We start from the raw sequence: 8,158 nt of genomic DNA, 5'->3' as shown, positions 1-8,158 counted from the left end.
AGGCTCTCCTGTCCCCTCGGCTTCTCCGCTGCGCCAGGGCGGCCCCTGGTGGACGAAAGGAGAAGTGGCTCCCGTGGAGCAAGAGGGAGAGCGGCGCCCCCTGCAGGCCGAAGGGGAGGCCGCTCAGGAGCGTGCCCCGCCCGAGGCTCATTCATCCCAGCCACGAGGTGTGTTCTCCGTTGCAAGCCTGCAGCCTCGGGACACTCGAAGATGAGGAGTCGCCGTTGAGTGCTCTTTTCCCTAAAGGGGACACCTAAGTGCAGGGAAGAAGGCGGAGGACCCACTGGGCTCCAGGCCTTCAGCACCCGAGGCCAGTGGCCGCCCATTCCCATCCTCTTGCTCTTGCTGTCTTATGCCATCCAGCCCCACACCAGCAGGCAGCCCAGTATCGGGGAACTTTTGATGTTTGACGTCTTATTATTTTATACTGCTCGTGTTGGAAGCCACCCAGAGTGACTGAGGCAACCCTGTCAGATGGGCAGGGTATAAATAATAAAAGTTTAATTATCATTATTATTGGGACACAGCTTGGGACACACCATTTTCCATTATTGTTCTCACAGTACTGTACATTTGTTACTGTGGCTGATACTTCTTGCACTGGATTATATGTAAAACAGGCCAGATGAGACAGGGGTTTTTTATCTTTAGTGACAGTGTGAATCATGAGACCTATATACAGTGCGAGGGTGTTTCTCTATCTGAAACGTGAAGTACACTCTAAGTATTCCCCCCCCCACGTTTGATGCTGTTAAATCAAATAATGAGGGGGGGGGAATGAAGGTTTTATGGTCATGGGAGTTTCTAGTCCATCCTCCCGGGCCAATACGTGTGTGCCCTTATGTCCAGGGCTTGTGTGGCTTGTGATGAGACAAGTGTTGCAAATTAGTTCCACAAAAGCAGGGCAAAGAAAATGAGACACACACACACACACACACACACACACACATTGTGGGTTTCTGTGTCTGCAAATGCTGCATCAGTGCACAACAATCCCCCACTTTGCAAAATGCCAGCTTTAAATTCTCTGGGTGCAACTTTTAGGTGCCATTTGTTTATAAAGTGTTCTCCATTCTGTTCCTTGAAATGGGAACACCCAAACCCAGAGAATACAGTGGTACCTTGGGTTACATACTGTCAGGGGCTCAGGAGCAGAGGCACAGGGAAGAGAGGAGATGGAGAGCGAAGGGGAAGAATCCGAGGGGAGCGTAGGAGAAGAGGACAGTGGACCGAGGGATTCCATGAGCCTCTCCAGCGAATCGGAAGATTCACAGAAGGGGGCGTCAGTGGCCAGGGGTAGGGGGTTCCCAAGGGGAACGCCACAGGAGCAAGGGGGCAGCGGGGACTCCCAGAGCAGTAGTTGGAAATCAGGACCAGCTTCCCCACCAGAGCAGAGTGGGGGGGAAGAGTCCCAAGGATCGGGGCCAGTGCATTCCCCACCAGGGAGAGAAGATAAGGCAGGGCTGACCACACCTCCATCGGAGAGTCAGACAACGGAGGGGAGGTCAGATCCGGCCAGTATCCCGGAAGAGGGAAGCAGTGACAGAAGTAGTGTAACGGTCAGGAGGAAGGTCACTGGTTGGCGCGAGAGGCAAGTTCAAATGTACAGGAGCGCGGGACAGCAGAGAATGAGGATTGGGAACCGGGTCCTAAAGCCCGCCGGAGGGAGGGGGAGGAGCTAAGCGACTCAGCGTCGGAAGAGTCCAGAAAGGGCAATGCCCCAGCGGGCAGGAGGACCCAGAGGAGGAGAGAGCAGCGTAAAAGGTGGAGCAGGGCTAGGATCTTAAACTGGTGTCATAGGGGAGGAGACTCAGACGGCACTTCGCCGGTCTAGGGTTAAGACGTAGAGCTGCGCGCTGCGGCTTTGAAATGGAAACTGAACCTCAATAAAGACTTTGTACATAACGACAGCCTCGCGTTGGTCCTCTGTGAGCTGGGACCTAGGGGCAGCTCTGACAGTAAGTACCGTCTCTTAAAAACCTCGCAACGTGAGTGGACGCAGCGAGGGGCGAAGATTGGTACTTCGCGAGCTCACGAAAGCAGCACAAGATGACTACCGAAGAACAAATGGCAGCCCTGCAAAACGCAGTGACACAACTTAACGCAGAAATACTAGCGTCCAGGAGGAGAGAAGAGGAATCAGCTGCTGTCTGCAAGGATCTGCAAGCCAGGTTGGAAATGTTGACTAAACAGGGGCTACCGGGAGCCAGACCAGAGGGGATTGGGCTGGGAAAGAGAGGAGGCAGCCTTGTGTCTCATTTCGATGGGAGTCTGCAGCACTATCCTAACTTCAGAGCAGACGTGGTTTTTGCGCTAAAGTTACTGGAGAAGGACTTTAGAGATGAGCAGGAGAAAGTAGGTTTCATACTAACGCATCTCCATGGAGAAGCTAAAGCGTGGTTGCGCAATCTGTGGAGATAATGATCCAGCCCTCCAAAACGCGAATGCCTTCATTAAGGCAATGGATGCTTGTTTTTTATCAGCGATAGATGTAGATGTCGCCAGAAAGGAGATACATGGATTAAAACAAGGCAGAGCCACTGTGAGGCAATATCACTCCCGCTTTTTTGCATTGGTCAACGCGCTGGGATGGGAAAAAGATTCAGCGGCCGTCAGGGACCTGTTCTGGGAGGGGCTGAACGGGGCTGTGAAAGACGAAATCGCAAGGGGGGAGAGACCCCAGAGCACTCAAGAAGTTGTCCAGAGAGCGCTGACGATTGGGGTGCGTCTGGAAGAACGTCCCTGGAACAAAGACGAAGGGCGTTGGGGACGCACACCAGCGAGAGCACCTCCTTTCTTTCCCAGGGACTCAGCGCGCGCTCAATCCACGCCTCCACTGGGAGGGGGAGAGGAGCCGATGGAGATAGGTGGTGCCAAGGCTCAGTCAGCAACCAGAGCCCTAACACCGGGAGCAGCCAAAGTGAAGCCTCCTAGAGGGAACAGGAAGTGTTACATCTACGACAGTGCTCAGCACACGGCAAAAGAGTGCCCCCAGAGGCTCCACAAGCACACTGCAGCCTCAGCAACAGTAACAAAAGCAGTTCAGCACAGAGAACCACAGCAGGGAAACAACGAAGTCTGGCTGGAAGCAGAGCCACTGGGGCCCAGCCAGACGAGTCAGTGAAGCAGTCCCCAGGAATCTTACAGCCCACAGACCCCCTCCCGCCCAAACCGGTAGTGCAGCTCACCGCAGCACTCCAGCTTCCCAATGGGCTCACCATGGAAGTCCCTATTACCATTGACTCTGGTAGCAATGCAGACTTTATAGGAGTGGATTTTATCAAGCAACATAGCATAGCGCTCCTGCCTGCCACGATGCCCCTAAAAGTAGTGACAGTCGATGGAAGAGAATTGCTGGGGGGACAGGTGGTACAGCAAACGCCGCCAATGGTGATGCGAATTGGAAATCACCGCGAAGTCATCAGCTTCAATGTCACCCACCTGTCAGACACGCCCATAGTATTGGGAATGAGCTGGTTGGACAGGCACAGCCCGGCATTGGCATGGTACCAGCGTAAATTGACTTTCTGCTCCTCCTACTGCGCAGAACATTGCATCATGACTAACCAGGAAGACGAGGGGCAAGAGGATGACCCACAGCTACAACTGGGCATGCTGCAAGCGGTACCCGACAAGTACAAGGCGTTTTTGGAGGTCTTCTGCGAGAAGGAAGCGGACAAGCTGCCTCCCCACAGACCCTACGACTGCAAGATTGACCTCCTGCCGGGGGCGACGCTGCCGACGGGAAAACTGTATTCCATGTCTGAAGACGAACTGCAAGAGCTCAGGGAGTTCATAGATCACAACTTGAAGTGGGGATTCATCCGGGAATCCAAAGCAGTGGGGGGCAGTCCTGTGTTCTTCGTGAAGAAAAAAGACACGCCCCAAAAGAGGTTGGTAGTTGATTTCAGAATCTTGAACTCGAAAACCAAGCCCACGGCTTTCCCGATGCCCAAGATCAACGACTTGCTCGCGACGGTGAGGAAGGGACGCATCTTCACCAAGTTGGATCTACGAGGGGCGTACAATCTTATACGCATGCGGGAGGGCGACGAGTGGAAGACGGCCATGTTTACGCCCTTGGGCACCTATGAATATAGGGTTATGCCGTTCGGTTTACAAAATGGCTCCCACTGCTTCCAAGCCTTCATGCATCACGTGCTAGCGGGGCTCCTCTACAAGAAGTGCGTCTGCTTCCTGGACGACATTCTGATCTTCTCGGAATCGCAGGAGGCTCACGAGAGAGATGTCAAGGAAGTCCTGCAAAGACTACGGGAGCACAGACTTTACGCCAAACTGGAGAAGTGCCAGTTCGACATGACGGAGGTGGATTTCCTGGGCTACAAGCTGTCCGACAAGGGAATCGCCATGGACAGCGCCAAGGTACGCTCGGTACTGGACTGGAAAAGCCCACGCAATTGGAAGGAGGTCCAGAGGTTTGTCGGCTTTGCCAACTTTTATCGCAAGTTTATCAAGGGTTTCGCTATGCAGACGGCGGCCATCACGGACACCCTCAGCTCCAAGAAGAAGTTCATCTGGACGGAGCAGGCGGAGCAGTCCTTTCAGAAACTCAAACGTCTCTTCGCTTCCGAAGAACAACTGCTACATGTGAACCCCAGCAGACCCATGAGGGTTGAGACGGATGCCTCCGACAGAGCCGTGGGGGCAGTCCTGTTGCAGAAAGATCCGCAAGGGGATTGGAGGCCATGCGCTTTCTACTCCAGGAAACTCAGCAAGTCGGAGCAGAACTACACCATCTGGGACAGAGAGTTGCTGGCCATTCATGCAGCCTTCAAGGCATGGCGGCACTTCCTCATCGGAGCCAAACACACAGTGCAAGTTCGCACGGACCATAAGAACCTGGAATACTGGCGCACGGCGCGGTTCCTGAACCAGAGACACATCCGCTGGGCGGAGATCTTTGCGGATTTCGACTTCAGGATAGAATATATCCCCGGAGACAACAACATCATGGCTGATGCGCTATCCAGGAAGCCGCAGTATCTGGAGGAAGCAGCACCGGTAGCGGCCAAACACATTTTCGCACCTAAGGCGTGGGCATGCGCTTCGGCCACCGTGGACCTGGAAGCTATACGGCGTGAGCTTCGAACGGATTCCTTCGCACGATCCAAGATGGAGGAGGTGCGCAGTGGCACAGCGAAGGACGACAAGTTCCAGATACGCGACGGACTGCTCCTCCGCAAAGGGGCCATCTACGTGCCGGGAGATGAACTCCGCGCGAGAGTACTGCAACAGCTACACGACGCACCCAGCGCCGGACATTTCGGCAAGGACAAGACGGTGGAATTAGTAGCCAGAGACTTTTGGTGGCCCAAGATGCGGGGAGAAGTCGCGGATTACGTCACGAGGTGCGACACATGCCAAAGGGCCAAGCCAGTACACAGACGGCCGGCGGGACTGTTGGAACCGCTACAGACCCCGTCCGAACCGTGGGAGAGGGTGGCCTTGGACTTTGTCACTGATCTGCCCAGCTCAAGGGGCAAAACAGCAGTACTCGTGGTAGTCGACATCTTCACCAAGATGGCGCACTTCATTCCTTGCGTGAAGGTGGCCACAGCGGAACAGACAGCCAAGCTGTTCATAGACCACGTGTTCAAGGTGCACGGCCTGCCACGGTCTATCCTGTCCGACCAGGGGCGCCAGTTCATCTCGAGTTTCTGGCAGAAGCTGATGGGGATCCTGAACGTCAAGGTCAACCTAGCGTCGGCAAGACACCCGCAGACCAACGGACAAGCGGAGAGGGTCAACGCCATCATGCAGCAGTACCTGAGATGCTACGCGAACCAGCAGCCCTCGACCTGGGTGGACTACCTACCGCTGGCCGAGTTTGCCTAAAACAACACGAAACACGTGTCCACGGGGGTGACACCGTTTTTCGCCAACAATGGGCGACATCCCAGGACCTTCCCGGGCTTAGAGAAAGAGGGGGAAGGGGAGCCGCAGGGAGCAGAGGCATTGGCAGAGGAGTTACAGGAGGTCCATGAACAGCTCCGAAGGCAGTTGGAGCTAGCTAAACACGTGTACAAGATGCAGGCAGATAGACACAGGAGAGTTGGGGAGGACATACGGGTAGGAGACTGGGTCTGGTTAGCAGCCCAGGCAGTGCCGGCCAGATCCTTAGCTAAGAAGAAGCTCGGACACAAGCAGCTAGGCCCTTACCAAGTCGAGGCACAGATCAACCCAGTGGCCTTCCGGTTGACACTACCGGAGGGATCCAGAATGCACCCAGTCTTTCATAGATCAGTGCTCACGCCCTACAAGGCACCTCACAGGTTTCAGGCGCCAGGAACAGCTCCTAGCCCGCTTAGAGACGCACCCACGATAGGGGGGTCGCCGAGGGCGGGGCCGCTCAACGAGGTCACGGAGATTTTGGACTCAAGATGGGGGGAAGAGGGGGTTGAATATCTCCTCGCCAGGGAAGGTACCCCGGCCAGCGCCAACAGTTGGGTACCGTACTATGCGGTGGAGGAGCACTACCTCAAAGACGAGTTCCACGCACTCTTCCCACACAGGCCCATGCTGGAGGATTATTTCGACGAATATCTTTTCACACCCACACTTTCAGCCAGCACGTTCCAGGGTTTCTCTTCAGAGGAGACACGGCGCCGGAGACTAGCTCCCCAGAGGGGTCCCTCTCAGGGTTTGGCACAGGCGACTCTTATTGGTGGGAAGATCAACCTGAGGTGGGGTGGAGCAGAGAACTGCCGAGCGGGCCCGCGCACGCAGCGTCACCCCAGGCGACAGGGGGAGAGGGGGTCATGGACGTGTTGGGGGAGGATCCGGGTTTCGAACACACCGGCAGAGAGATGGAAGCTGAGGAGATCGACGTCAACGAGCCTGTTGAGGACTGGCCGGATCTACCCGGCTGGAGGCACACCACGGGGGAAGAACTGTATCCTGCACTCACCCCCACAACACTGGAGCACCCAGAACCCACGCCAGAAGAGGGGGAGGGGGGAAGGGGGGGCTTCGAGGGGGGGGATGGATGTCAGGGGCTCAGGAGCAGAGGGACAGGGAAGAGAGGAGACGGTACTTCACCGGTCTAGGGTTAAGACGTAGAGCTGCGCGCTGCGGCTTTGAAATGGAAACTGAACCTCAATAAAGACTTTGTACATAACGACAGCCTCGCGTTGGTCCTCTGTGAGCTGGGACCTAGGGGCAGCTCTGACACATACGCTTCAGGTTACATACGCTTCAGGTTACAGACTCCGCTAACCCAGAAATAGTGCTTCAGCTTAAGAACTTTGCTTCAGGATGAAAACAGAAATCGTGCTCTGGCGGTGCGGCGGCAGCAGGAGGCCCCATTAGCTAAAGTGGTGCTTCAGGTTAAGAACAGTTTCAGGTTAAAAACGGACCTCCGGAACAAATTAAGTACTTAACCCGAGGTACCACTGTACCAAGGAGACATTCAGAGCCAGGATTGTATATTAACGTGTACCAATCTGCTTCTTCGTGGGGGTGGGAGGGATTGGAAGGAACTGAAGGCAGAGATGCTCTATGTACTTTTGAAATCCAATGAAATGTTTAATTAAAACATTTTTTTTAAAAAAAATGTTTCCTCATAGATGATTATTTACTCAAGATTGGGCAATTTCTCATCTCTGCAGAGTAGCTGATAAACAGGACTTGGGCTCTTGGGCTCCCGGGCTCCCCATGGCCTCTTTTCCTGTACCCTACCCGAGCCAACTCCCCCATCACCAGCATCCCAGGGTTTCAAAATCCTCACCAGGCCTCCACAGGCCACATGTAGCCAAGGTGAGCAGCAGGAAATAAAGGCAAGCGGTGTTGTCTGTGGACCTCTGTGGCAACTGGGACACTGTAATCTCAGGTGGAAATGGCATCTAGCGTTGCTTTTGAAAAACAATTTCTGCTGCGACTCTGGTGCTTTTCACATTGGTGACATCTTGCTGCAGAAGCCCAGTAGCCCAAAAGTGTGGACAGGCCCTTTTCCCAAGCTAACTGGAATGCCCTTTGTGGCTTGATTTATGACAGGCACCATCTTTCTGCTTTGGAAGGGAAGAAGTAGCAGAGTGGGGGAAGCCACAGAAACCAAGGGCAAGTCTAGACAGATAATAAAAGGATATATACAATTTTACAGCATGCAGAGAATAACATGAGTTGAGAAATCAGAGAGAGG

The sequence above is a fragment of the Podarcis cretensis genome, assembly GCF_951804945.1.
Source record: "Podarcis cretensis genome assembly, chromosome: 14".
Classification (NCBI taxonomy): Eukaryota; Metazoa; Chordata; class Lepidosauria; order Squamata; family Lacertidae; genus Podarcis; species Podarcis cretensis.
The sequence above is the reverse complement of the archived record's forward strand: the minus strand, read 5'-3'. Positions refer to the sequence as shown.